This window comes from Vulpes vulpes, chromosome 13 (assembly GCF_048418805.1).
Source record: "Vulpes vulpes isolate BD-2025 chromosome 13, VulVul3, whole genome shotgun sequence".
Lineage (NCBI taxonomy): Eukaryota > Metazoa > Chordata > Mammalia > Carnivora > Canidae > Vulpes > Vulpes vulpes.
In genome coordinates this window covers 136,808,580-136,822,326 of record NC_132792.1, presented here as the reverse complement: position 1 = coordinate 136,822,326, position 13,747 = coordinate 136,808,580, and the positions used below count along the sequence as shown (strand labels likewise).

The 13,747-nt window shown below is 34.7% G+C and overlaps 1 protein-coding gene and 1 non-coding gene across 6 annotated transcripts in view; both read left to right on the top strand.

Annotated features, from left to right (window-relative positions):
• The window catches only part of COP1 (COP1 E3 ubiquitin ligase), a 247,303-nt gene that overhangs the window by 221,528 nt on the left and 12,028 nt on the right, over positions 1 to 13,747 (top strand). The gene's annotated exons all lie outside the window — the stretch shown is intronic.
• On the top strand, positions 838 to 976 carry LOC112921894 (small Cajal body-specific RNA 3). The gene has a single exon (XR_003235336.1).

Genomic DNA, 13,747 nt, shown 5'->3' with positions numbered 1-13,747 from the left:
AAAATTCTGTGAAGTACCTAAAATTACGGCCTTATAGTTGAAAAAATTGAGTCTCCAAGAAGATGAAGCCAGTACTATGACAAAACCAAAATGCAGTCCAGGTCCCCATGTCTTAAATGCATTGCTGTTTCTCCTGTGTTAGATGGTATCCCTAAAGTAGTACAGATCTTTTGAAACAGTTTTTGCCAGAGTTTTCTGGAGGAATTCTGCAAATAGCACCCTTAGAAATGCACAGTTCCGTGGTCAGAGGCCCTCCACAGTATTGATCGGCAGTATGGAGTAATTGTTTTCTGTCAGATATACATGATTGCAAGCACATTGTTTTCACACTTTATTCAGGAGAGCATCCAGAGTTCATAGGTATTGGTATGTGAGGGAAGTTGTGGCTGTTGAAAGATAATATTTGAGTTGTTATGTGGCAAGGAAAATTAAGTTGATTAGGGCTGGGTAAGGAGAAGAGTTTGGAAAGCACTGAAAATGAAGGAAAGGTGGTGGATGTATGTGATTTTTTGTATATGTATCTCAGTCCTCCTTCTCTTGTATATGTTCTTGACAACCTTTATGCCTAGAGTAAAGATCACTTTGATTTTATTTCCCTTATATATATATGTATATGTTTATTATATATATATTATATATTATATATATTTTTAATATATATATTTATTATATATATTATATATATGTTTATATATATGTTTATATATATATGTTTATTTCCCTTATAGTTTATTTGAATGCATTAACATGTATTTAAATGAGAACCTCTTACAGGTGGGAAGTTGGTATAGAAAAGACTGGATAACTAAAGGTTTCTTAATAATGAAACACACCAGTAATGGAACCTGTAACCAACCATGTGGACAAATGGAAAAACTGCCTTTTGTCTACAAATTGCAGTGATCCTACATAAACATGGAGGTCTCTGTCTGGCTTAGGACAGCTGGCTAAGTCTGATCGTTCCCCTCCATACAACCTTAAAACCAGCATTCCAAGTGCGGCTTTCTGTTTTGTTTACTCTTTCAGCCAATTAAGTGTACTGGGTTTTTAATAGACAACCAAGTAAGTTTACTTCTGCATCCATCTTAACTGGTTTTTAAATATTTTATGGTTTTAAGATTAGGTATTGCTTGTTGAATTCAGGAACCTACAGCCAGGAAGTGGAATGAATTTAGAAATACTATTTTTCATGAGAGATCACATTGACTAACTCATCAGGGCTATCAGTAGAGGTCTTTAGATATGAGGAAGCTAATCAGAGGTAGCTTCCATGAAGTTTTTCTCATTAGGAATTGATTTGTCATTAAGAAAGCAATTTTTCCAAACACAGTTTATGTAAACTTTTAAGTCTGTAACAAATTTTAGGAATGCTTATTACCAGGGCAAAGCTAGCTACTAAGTATTAACTTATTAGTACTAAACTTGCAATCTTAGGTTTTCTTAGTGTGTGTGTTCTGTGAGCAGGGGAGAGGGGGCTGAGGGGCCAGGTTTGGGAGGAGCTGTCAGCAGGGGAAGGAGCTGCAGTAGCATTTGCTAATGAATAGCACCAGGGTGCTTATAAGCAAACCACAAGGGGTTTATTTATAACTAATTGCGTGGGGATCTGTCCTTGTTTGTGGTTCTGAAATCCCCATATACTTCTTACTCTGGGCAGTTACTGGATCAGACAGATATTGAATAAGTAGCCTTATTTTTCTAAACTGTTTGGAAGTCATTAGTCTACTCTTATCTTCGTTTTGATGAATCATTTTAAGAGTTTGTACTCATATTATTTTTTTAAAAAGATTTTATTGAGAGAATGAGTGTGTGTGTATAAGTAGGGAGAGGGGCAGAGAGAAGGACAAACAAGACTTCCTGAGTGAGGAGCCTGTTGTAGGGTTCCATCCCAGGACCCTGAGGTCATGACCTGAGCCAAAGGCCACCCAGGTGCCTCTCACTTACATTATTTGTGCTCTACTTCTTTACACAAGAAATTAAAATCTTGGGCATCTGGGTGGCTTCAGTCAGGCATCTATCTGCCTTTGGCTTGGGTTGTGATCCTGGAATGCTTGGATCAAGTACTGTGTCAGGCTCCCTTGCTCAGTGGGGAGTCTACTTTTCTGCCCCTCCCCTAGCCTGTGCTCGCCCTCTCTCAAATAAGTGAATGAATGAATGAATGAATGAATGAATGAATAAATAAATAAATAAATAAATAAATAAATAAATAAATAAATAAAAATATAACAAATCAAAGCTGACATAGTAATTAGAGACGGATTTACTTGAATGTGAAGACAAGTATTTTGTACATTGCACCAGCACCATCAATTATACATCTTCTTTGCTATTTGAGGTCTTGAGGAAGCTCAGAATTTGATCTTCACAATATGAATTTTAAATCCTATTGTAAGATGAAATATTTGTGTCTTTACTTTATACTTAAAGATTAAATAGAATTATAACCTACATTTATAGCCAGGGATGTGCTAAAATCAGGGACAATCAGGTAAGTAATGGTATAGCTATATTAGTTTTTTTCTGATAGGTCGGTGTCGTTAAATAGTTTTAATATCCACCCCTGAGAACAGTTTCTGTTATGTTTACTCTAAATGTAAACACAACTTTTTTTGGATACCAAATATAAGAAGGTCTTAACAGGAAAAAAATAAGTTTGAGACAGGGAGGAGGGATGACAGTCTGGTGATTCTGGTGGAGGTGAGTCTCCATTGTCTTCCTGGGTATGTATATGTGTATGTGTTTCTGTCTACACACATACATTTCTAAATTGACACTTAGACATGATTTTTGACTACTTTGAAGTCTTAAGTTGTTGCTGTATTGTTAGCCTTTCAAAATGGTAAAACATCTTAGAAGAACTCCTACAAAGAAATCGTAGATCAATCTCTATACATGTATAGGGTCATTTTCCCAAAGAGAGGAGCAGTTTATAACCATATCATTTTTAATCAATGTAAATTTTCATGTAGGAAAAAAAAAAGTTTTTCATGTAGAGACTGATCCAGTGGTAAAACTTAGTGGGCTGGTATTTGGTGTTTATTTTTTTGTCTTTAAAGATTTTATTTATTCATTAGAGACACACAGAGAGGCAGTGACATAAGCAGAGGGAGAAGCAGGCTCCATGCAGGGAGCCCAATAGTGGGACTCGACCCCAGTACCCTGAGGATCATGCCCTGAGCCGAAGGCAAACATTTAACCACCAAGCCACCCAGGCGTCCCTAATATTTGATGTTTATAGTCATGATCACATTAAGTGCTTTTACCTTTAGATAAAATTTGAATTTTATATGCATTTATGTCTTCTATCTGATTAGTACTATTTTTTCTTAAATCTAGTTATAGATACAGGAAATATCCAGCACTGAGAGCATCATAAGTTTACCATAAAAAAAAAAATCTGGTCCACTTTGTCTTAGATTGATTATAGAAATATCTTCATTATAGGATGTTTCCACAGTTCATTCAGAAAAATTTTATTTTAAAAAGCTTAAAAATTTTAAATATGAAAATATAAGCCACCAAATCTAGAAGTCCTTTTAATTGGCAGAGTAATATTTTTCCTCTTATTAGATAAGTTAGTTATAAGAACATGTATTTGAATGAAAAAAAATGCAGTGTGATGTGATGAAGATAATATACTTTATTAAATTAAAGTAATTACCTATTTTATTAATCGTGGATTATATCATTCTGTTCTTAATAATCTTTATACTTTAGGCTTAGATAGGAGCCCAGTACCATCTTCAGCAAGGACAACAGTGCAGAGGAAAGAGAGGATTTGGATTTAACTGGATAATCTTGAAAGGATTTCCTTGTGATAAGGAAACTCCAGAATCTCCCAGATCTTGAATTGGGATTGGCAGGGAAGAGTATAGTACTGGCACGGCCTTAGATACTGATTATAGAACACTCGCTTTCACTTTAGTTCTGGGTCAAGCCCATTTCTCCAGTGATATTACTTGAAATCATACTTCTGGGGAGATCCATAAAAGACCAGATTCCATGAAGAGAAAGAACTCTACGTATATGAAGTTTGAAATGTAACATCCATCATAATATATAAGAGCTGAGGCTTTCCCTTGGATACCAAATGTTCACCTAAGACCCCTTTCTCCTTTCATACTGATTGTATAAATTTGGGTTGAGACCCTGCGTGTGATAAGCTTATTAAATCAGTATGCTACAAACCAGCAATTGGTGTATCGTATCAGTCTTCATACGTTGATTCACAGCTTTGCTATTCTATAACTTTGTATATGTGTATGTTTCTTCTTTGTAAATTGAGGATGAAAATAATATTTTCCTCAATAAGACTGCTATGTGGAGACTAAGTGAAATAATTCATATAAACTCCTTAGCACAGTAAGTGGCCTGTAGTGTTCAACAATTGGTTATGTGATAATGATAAAAGGTTGGTTTTTTAAGGTAGTAAAATGAGACAATAATAAAAAGAGAATCTTAGTTTGTAAGATCACAGAATTCATTTATTGTCTGTCTTACAAACTCAATTGAAACAAGTAATTCAGCCTAAGATCCTCTATAATAGAAGGCAGGGAGGGGTAACTGTAACATTTCAGTTTAAAGAGCAGGACCTCTTATTGATAGATTAATAGATTATAGGTTTGTGCTCATTTTTTTTCCTAGACTTATTTACATATATATTTATGAAGTCAGTTCAGAAAAACCACATGCTAAAAGGAAGGTAAGAAACAAAAAAGAAACTGTCAGGCTTACAAATGGCATTTATTTAAAAATCTTTGGAGATCCTTTTGTAATGTTTGATTATCTTTGATTTGATTATCTTTGGGTCTCACATACTGTCCATGTACAGCATAGATTTATGGCTGTATAAATGTGTGTGTAAATGAACACACACTAGTGGAGGATTCTCCTGATGACTCATATTCAGATAAAAGTGATATTAAAGAGTGGTTTTAATAAAATAATGATTCTGTATGTCAGGAAAGCCACTCTAGCACAAGAAAATGAAGCAACAAATGCTAGCACTTTGTGTATTTTGTCTTTTTTGTATTTAAGTTAGAGGGTACCATGGGAAAGTTTATGAAGGTTTTGAGATGATTTGAAGAAAATGAAAAGGATTGAAGAAACTGGATAACTGAACACCATCACTTAACAAGAGCATTGATAGAAGAAAAACTTAAAAATCTCTGCATGTTATATTTGCATGTCAACTCAAGGGAGAGGAAGAGGATGTTCATAAAGCAACTCTAGATCATGCATCAATAGAAAAACTGAAAGGTCAAATTCAATTTAAAGTGTTTGGTTGCTAGAGGATCCTGAGTGAAAATCAGATTTGACAGTGTACAGAGTCCATGAACTCATACATGAAGAGAAGCCATTTCAGTTTTCCAGATACATTTTGAATATATCACTACTCTTCCATCCCACACCAAAGAGAAAAAATGAGGCAAAAGTCCCTATTATATATTTATAATTTTGGTATGAAAAGAGCTTAAAATATATATGATCTTTTATTTGAAGTGACACTGCAGTCCTCACTCCAAATTAACACTCTTTTCTGGCAATGAGAAGAAAAGCTATCTGTTCATTAAAGAAAGAGAATGCCAAATTAGGCAAAAAAATTCTATGGAGAGAAAATTAAGGAATTTAACAGATACAATATAGACTGAAACCTGGTTGGTTAACCTCAAAATTGTATATACTTCTTTGTTTATGTTTATTTAAGGAAGATCTTAAATTCAGGCATCTTCCTCGTGTTCTATGTCCTCTAGGGAGAGTACAACAGATTCTCTCTGTTGTACATAGTGTTTTACCTGTTTCATCATATTGAGTATTTGTCTGAAGGATTTAAATGGATGTACAGTTTTAACTTAGCAGACACTTTAAGAAGAAAATGCAGTGCTTGTAGGACAAAGTGTTGAGGACCGACCACTTATATTAAGTCTTACTAGCTGTCCCCACTGCGGCTCTTGGATTTCAGGTAATAGCGTTCTATCACCTGAAAGGAGGACTCTGTCTCAAAGATGGTATGTCTTAGCTTTGTTTTTCTCCCAGTAAGATCTTCAAAGTACTTGCCTTCCTTAGTTTTACAACACAGACTGTAAAGTTGCTTTGGGGGAGAAAATGTTTCAGAATTTTTTGAGATCCTTATTTGGCAAGGTCGTGCTTTTAAACATCCATGGGGTAGGAGGAGGCATGCATTGTTTATAACTTTTGTCTTAGGGTGGTGTTCTGATTAAGAGTCCTGGAGTCAGGTTGCCAGATTGGCTTCCTATTGCCACTTAATACTAGCTCTGAGGCTTTGGGCAAGTTAATAACCTTTGTATATCTCTGTTTTCTATGAAATCAGAATAATAGGATCTTCCACTTAATATTTTGGAACAAAATTAGAAAATATATGGAAACTATTGAGATACAGAAAATATATGGAAAGTATTGAGATAGTGAAAAACTCCAGGTTAATGACTAATAAATAATAAATGTTGCTGTCATCATTTTCAACACTTTCTACATTAACCCATATAACTGGACAACTTGTACCTGTTTTAATTCATTAGATTTTAATTTTGCAATATATAAAGTACATTCCTAAGTATATAAAACATGTTTAGATGATTTACAACCCAATAGAATTATTTATAAACAACTGTGGTATAAGCCTGAAGGAAAGAAATCCTTATAAGAGAATTACCACTGGAAGTATTGACCCTAGGTGAGGAGAGATTACTTTTAATTGATAGAATTATGGAGGACTTTATGTAGATATTGGCTTTTGTGCTGGACTTCATAAAGGCATACAGGGTTTCAGAAGGTCTAAGACAGAGATAAAGGACATGCCTGGTCAGAAGATCATAGACCAGCATCTTTTTAGTATCAGCCAGGCATTACATACTAAGTGCTATCTTAATTCAAAGTCATCACCATGAATCTTTTAAGGTATATACTTTTGACCTTTGTTTACAAGTGAAATTAAGGCTCAGAGAATTTAACTGAATTACTAAAGATAACACAACTAAATAAGGAGTAGTAGAGTTAGCATTTGAATCCAGCTCTGCCTGGCTCCAAAACCAACACTTTTCTTGCTGCACTGTCTTCAGCCTGGAGAACAGTGTGAATAAAGCTATAGATGAGAGAAACTGCAATCAGTGTTTAAGAAACTTCTAATAGAATAGTCTAAAGGAAAAAGGTGAGGTAGAATCCTGTTGGGAAATGAGAGAAGTTCCAGATTACATAGTTTTGAATGCCATACTGAAAACAGAAGTATGAGCTTTCTTGTGTAGGCATCAGTTCAGGAAGATGAAACTATCACATGAGAATATTTTCATAGCAGTGTGTGGAGTGCATTATACTGAGAGAAGATTGGATATGGTCTAGTTAGGTAGGTTATTAAATAATCAGTACTTTTTTTCTGTATTCAGTTTCCTTTTGAAAGTGTTAAAGTTAGGGGATCCCTGGGTGGCTCAGCGGTTTAGTGCCTGCCTTTGGCCTAGGACGTGATCCTGGGGTTCCAGGATCGAGTCCCGCGTCTGGCTTCCGGGGTGGAACCTGCTTCTCCCTGTGCCTGTGTCTCTGCCCCTTTCTTTCTCTATGTCTATCATGAATAAATAAATAAAATCTTTTTAAAAAAATGTTAAAGTTAGACTCACAAATTACAAACCTGTTTATTTACAGGTCTTTCACTATATTGGGGTGCCTGGGTGGCACAGTTAAGTGTCCAATTCTTGGTTTCAGCTCAGGTCATGCTCGCAGTCAGGGTCATGAAATAGAGCCCCATATTGATATGGCTCCATGCTCATAAAGGAGTCTGCTTGAGATTCTCTCTCTCCATCTCCATGTACCCCCTATCACCCTCTCTTTCTCTCTCTCTTTCAAAGAAAATCCTCATCATAATAAAAGTGTTTCAGTATATTCACTTAAAAAAAAAAAGTTTAAAGGATGCTTACCTGGCTCAGTCAGTAGAGCATGCAGCTTTTGATCTTGGGGTCATGGGTTCAAGCCTTATGTTGGACTTGGAGCCTACTTTAAAAAAAAAACCAACTTTGAAATATGTTTGAGAATAGGTAGTGTCTCCCACCTGCATCCTTTTTTTTCTCTGCTTTTTGTAAGAATTTCCCTTATTTAACTTAATAGATGTGGATTTAAGAGTTTTATTAAGGGATAGAACTAAAGACAGTGACTCTAGGTGACTGGGGGAGGCACAGAAGGGGAGTGGGACATCACTGAGGGAATAGAACAGTATTAGAAAAAAAGTAATTCTGTCCTTTCCTTGCCATTGATTACTTGTCCATAAGTAAAATCCTTACTCTGGTGTGGGAGAGTTATTTTACATGTTTATTCCAACCTGTTGGTTTTCATCTAATCAACTAATACACAAATTGACTCATAATTTGTCATCATCTTTAAACACCATTTCCCCCCAATCTCATGGCATTTGTACGATTATGTCCCTTTGTCTAAAATACCCTTTTATTTTGAGTAGTTGTAGCTGTTACTTTTTCATGTTCCATTTGTGGTTTTATATATGAAACCGTTCTTCTCTCTCCCAGAGAGGACACTTCCTTCTTGCTTCCTCAGTTGTCCCTGTGAAATATATTTCTGACAATAAAGGAGTAGTTTTCTATTTCAAAGTCCCTTTGGGGCAGCCCGGGTGGCTCAGCGGTTTAGCACCACCTTCAGCCCAGGGCATGATCCTGGAGACCCGGGATCGAGTACCGCGTCGGGCTCCCTGCATAGAGCCTGCTTCTACCTCTGTCTGTGACTCTCCCTCTCTCTCTCTGTGTGTCTCTCATGAATAAATAAATAAAATCTTTAACAACAACAACAAAAAAAACAAAGTCCATTTGCCCTCTTACTCTTTAATTTCAAGATCAGACTTCATTTTTTACTCATCTTCAGAACTTTAGTACATAGCAGAATACCTGACATAATATCTACCCTAATGATAAATGGATGGATAATGATACATGAATAAAATGGCATGAAATTAATAAACTTTATACTGAAGCCGCCACTATCATGATATGAAAGTGCTTAATCGACATTTATTCTTCCTATGGAAGCAATTTGAAGAGAGGAAGGTAACTACCTTATCACCTTGGAGATTAGGGAAAGCTTTTTCCAGAAACTTGTGTAAAAGCCAAGTTCTAAAGACTGAGTTAGCTGTAGGAACTTATGCAAAGGCCCCTACTGCTATAGACTGAACCTCAGACAGAGTTGCCTTTGAGGTTACCAGGTCATCCATCTAATGCCAAATCCAAGAACCCATTATTACAATTTTTTCATACTCTCAGGATTTTTGACAGTTTGGCTACCTTCTTTTTCTAAACTCTTACCTGGAATTAGAAGAACTTTCATTTGGAGTGCCTGGGTGGCCCAGACAAATGACTCTTGATTTTGGCTCAGGTCATGATCTCATGATGGCGAAATTAAGCCCTGAGTCAGACTCTGACCTGGGTGTGGAGCCTGCTTAAGATTTTTTCTCTCCCTCTCCCCCTGCCCTCCCCACACACTCTCTTTTAAAAAAAAAAAAAAGAATCTACTTTCTCCTAATAATGCTCACTTAACAAAGATACATGTTCTGTTCCAGATATTTATAGATGTGTTTTATTTAATAACAACTCTCTGTTCCCTTCCTTTCATTAGCTCTATTAACTCAGTTTTATGTTACAGTCGAGAAGACAGAGATTTAGAGAGGTTTAATAACTTGTTCATGATAACCTAGTTTGGAAATCTTAGACTAGTGATCTGAAAAGTGTTTGTGACCCCAATGACTATTCATTCCACTTTGTCACTCTAACTATATAGTGTATTTTTGTCCATATGGTTTGCTAATTTGATTTTAAGGATATAGCTTGTCTTATATAGTCAGGTCCATTTCATCCTGAGGACCAATTAATAATATGTACAGAAATATAGAAGTGAGCTCTGTGGAGTTACTCCTTCTGTAAGAGAAACCTAGAGACAGACTTCTCTTAGGTAATCAAGGGGCTTATAAAATGTGGCTTGTCACTTTAAAGGATGAAATCCCAAGTTGAAAGTAAGGTTGTTTGTTACCTGAAAGTTAGACAAGGTAAGGAGAGAGTAGAATCACCAGATAGAAAACTTATGATTCTTCTATATGTTGAGAAAGCCCTGAAGGTGTGCTTGATCCTACTATAGTATTGAAGTTCACAGTAACAATGCTAAGTTTACCTGGAAAGATTTCTTTTCTTTACTTTTTTTTTAAAGATTTTATTTTATTTATTCATGAGACACACAGAGAGAGAGAGAGAGGGCAGAGACACAGGCAGAGGCAGAAGCAGGCTCCATGCAGGGAGCCTGACGTGGGACTCGATCCCGGGTTTCCAGGATTACACCCTGGGCTGAAGGAGGCACCAAACTGCTGAGCCACTGGAAATATTTCCAGATAGCTACCCTATCTGGAAAGATTTCACTTCTGATCACAGTAGTTGCTTCAGAGACTCAGAAAAAGGGATTGAGAGATACTTTTCTCCTATTCTTTGTACTATTTGAATTTTTACCACCTTATATATTACCAGTTCAAGTAAACCAGTAAATATTAGAGAGAGAAGGAAAGATGTCACTATGACCTCTTAGGAATGGTATGTTACTCTCCCCATTTTTTAATCCAGCAGCATATTAACTCTCTTACTAATTTTAATTATCTATTTCTACATTCTTGGAATATTTTATGTGCATAATAATGTGATCCACAAGTAATGAAAGTTTAATCTCTACTTTCCCAATTTTGTACCTAATTTTAATCATTTCACTTTATTTTGATGGCCAGGACCTATAGTATAATGCTGAATGGAAGTGATAATCCGTCGCATCTTCATCTTGTTACTCACAAAAGGGAAAACTTGTGAATATGTCATGATTATGTATAATTTCTGCTGTAAGATTTTCATAGAAAACTTACAAGAAGTTTCTTTGAATTTTCAGCTTGCAGAGAGTTTTCATCATAAATGAAGCTGTAGTATATTATTGCTTTATTTTGTACCTATTGAAGATGATGTAATAATTATCTTTTAAATATTGATGGGATAATTTATTTCTAATGTTAAATCAATCTTACATCATTGGAATAAAACCAACTTGGTCAAGATGTATTATTCATATATATTGTTAAAATTGACCTGCTGATATTTCATTTGGGATTTTTCCATCTGTTTTCATAAATAACATTGACCTTCCTTTCTTGGATTGTTCTCATCACATTTTGATTTCATAATTATATTAAATCTCATGAAACAAATTAAGGAGTCCTCTTTTCTGTGGGCAATATGTGTGATATTGGAAGTACTCTGTTCTTGAATATTTGACTGAACTTGTAGATAGGGTCACACAAGTCTGAGGGATAAAAAGTTTTTGACAGTTGACTTTTTTTTTTTTAATACCTGTCAGATGATTCGTGTTTTGCTCAGTTTTGGTTGTTTTTTTGTAAGAATTTTTCTACTTGGTTTAAATATTCAGATTTGTTAACATAAAATTTTTTCCCATTTTTTTTCCCAACAGAATTACTTATTGAGGAGAAGCCCATTTAACATAATGCTTAACATTTGAGAAAAAAATAAGAAAAGGGCTATACTCTGATTTTTGTTTAATAGTTCTCTTTCTTCTGGTTAAAAAAAATGTTTATCATCGTGAGTACCAAGGCTTACACATAAAACCATTCTTGTTTTATGGGAGTGTATGAAGATGGTAATCTGTCCCTTCCTTTGAATGTTCTTTGATATCTTTCAACATTGTTTTATAATTTTCAGTGTGTAAGTCTTACACATATTCTAGACTTGTCTCTAAATCATGTTTTTGATGCCATTATAAATGGTGTCTTTTTAGTATCTGTTTGCTAATTATTCATTTCTAATTTATAGAGCTGTATTGATTTTTTAAGTAATGACATCCTATCTGACAACCCTGCTAGATCGGTTTATTAGTTTTAGCAGCTTTTTTGAAGATTTGTTAAGCTATTCTACATAGGTAGTCATGTCATTTATAAATAAAGACAATTTTACTTCTTCATTTCTCATCTGTGTGCTTTTTCTTTCTCTTTTTGACTATTACACTGGGGACCTCTAATATAGTGCCAAATAGATATGGTGAAAGCAAACGTCCTTCCCTTCTAGTCTGGGAAAGAAAGTTCAATATTTCACCATTACGTATGATGTTAACTAATTTTTTTTTTAAAGATCTTATTTATTCATGAGAGACACACGGAGAGAGAGGCAGAGACATAGGCAGAGGGAGAGGCAGGCTTCCTGCAGGAATCCTGATGTGGGACTACATCCCAGGGCCCTGGGATCTCGACCTGAGCCAAAGGCAGATGCTCAGCCACTGAGCCACTCAAGTGACCCCTAGCTAAGTTTTTCATAGGAAACCCTTACCACCTTGAGGGAATTCTTTCTGTTCTTAGTTTGCTAGGAGTTTTTATTATGAAGGGGTATTAAATTTGTCAAATGAATTTTCTGTGTCAATTATGATGATGTGATTTCCCTGTTCTGTTTAAAACGGTGACTTACATTCATTGTGTGTGTGTGTGTGTGTGTGTGTGTGTGAGAGAGAGAGAGAGAGAGAGAGAGAGAGAGAAGCCAACTAGAATATCTGGATAAATCTCACTTGAACATGATACATTATTCTTTTTGTATGTGGCAAAGTTCTCTTTATTTTTTAAGAGTTTTTATATCTGTTTGTGAAGGCAGTTGGTCTGCATTTTTTTTTTTTTTTATAATGTCTTTCTCTGACTTTGACTTATAAGCTAAGTTTGGAAGTGTTCTTTTGTCCTCTGTATTCTTACTTTATCTTTCTTCTGTCATATTTGGGAATTTGCATCTCTCATAGAATTTATACATTTCATTGCCTCAGTTTTCTTGGCATAAAATTGTTTATTCTCTATCTTCCTAAATAACTGTTGGGTGCTAGTGAAGATCCGCTCATTCATTTCTGACATTGTTAACTTACATCTATCTTTTTTTTTTCCATCTATCTTTTCTTTTTAGAGATTTGCCAGTTTATTTCAAGAACTAGCTTTTATTTTTAATATTTATCTATTTTTACCTCATTTATTGATTTCTGCTTATTATATTTATGTTATCTAATTTGCTTTTTTCTAGCTTAGGCTGCACATTAATACATTAATATTATTTTAAACCTTTTTGCTTTATTATTACAAGCATATAGAGAGAGACTTTTCTATCTGAAACGTATGTTTCATACTTTTCAGTATGTTTGTAAGTTATACAAATTTTGATATGTTGTCTTTACAGTACCTTTTAGTTCAATATAATTCTTCATTTCCTTGTGAGTTCTTATTTGAGTCCTGGGTTATTTAAAATTTCTAAATATTTAGGGAATTTTTTCAGATGTCGTTTTGTTATTTTTTTCTACTTTGAGTCTGTTTGGTTAGAGAATATACTGCAAAATTTCAGTCTTTTAAGTTTATTGAATTTGTTTAATGGTCTTGCACATTGTCCTGGTGAATAGTTCACATGTACTTGAAAAGAAGGTATACTTTTTGCCATTTAAGTGAGATTTATGTAATATTTAATTTGCTCAATTTGTTTTTGGTAGTATTATTCAGGTCTTTTATATCTTTGAATTTCTATCTGCTTATTCTTTGAATTATTGACAGAAGATACCAGAGTCTCCAAACACAAGTGTGGACTTACTGTTCCATTCATTTCCATTAGTTTTACTCTGTGTATTTTGAAGCTCAGTTTTAGATATATATACATTTAGATTTTTTAAAAATTAATTAATCCTTATTTAA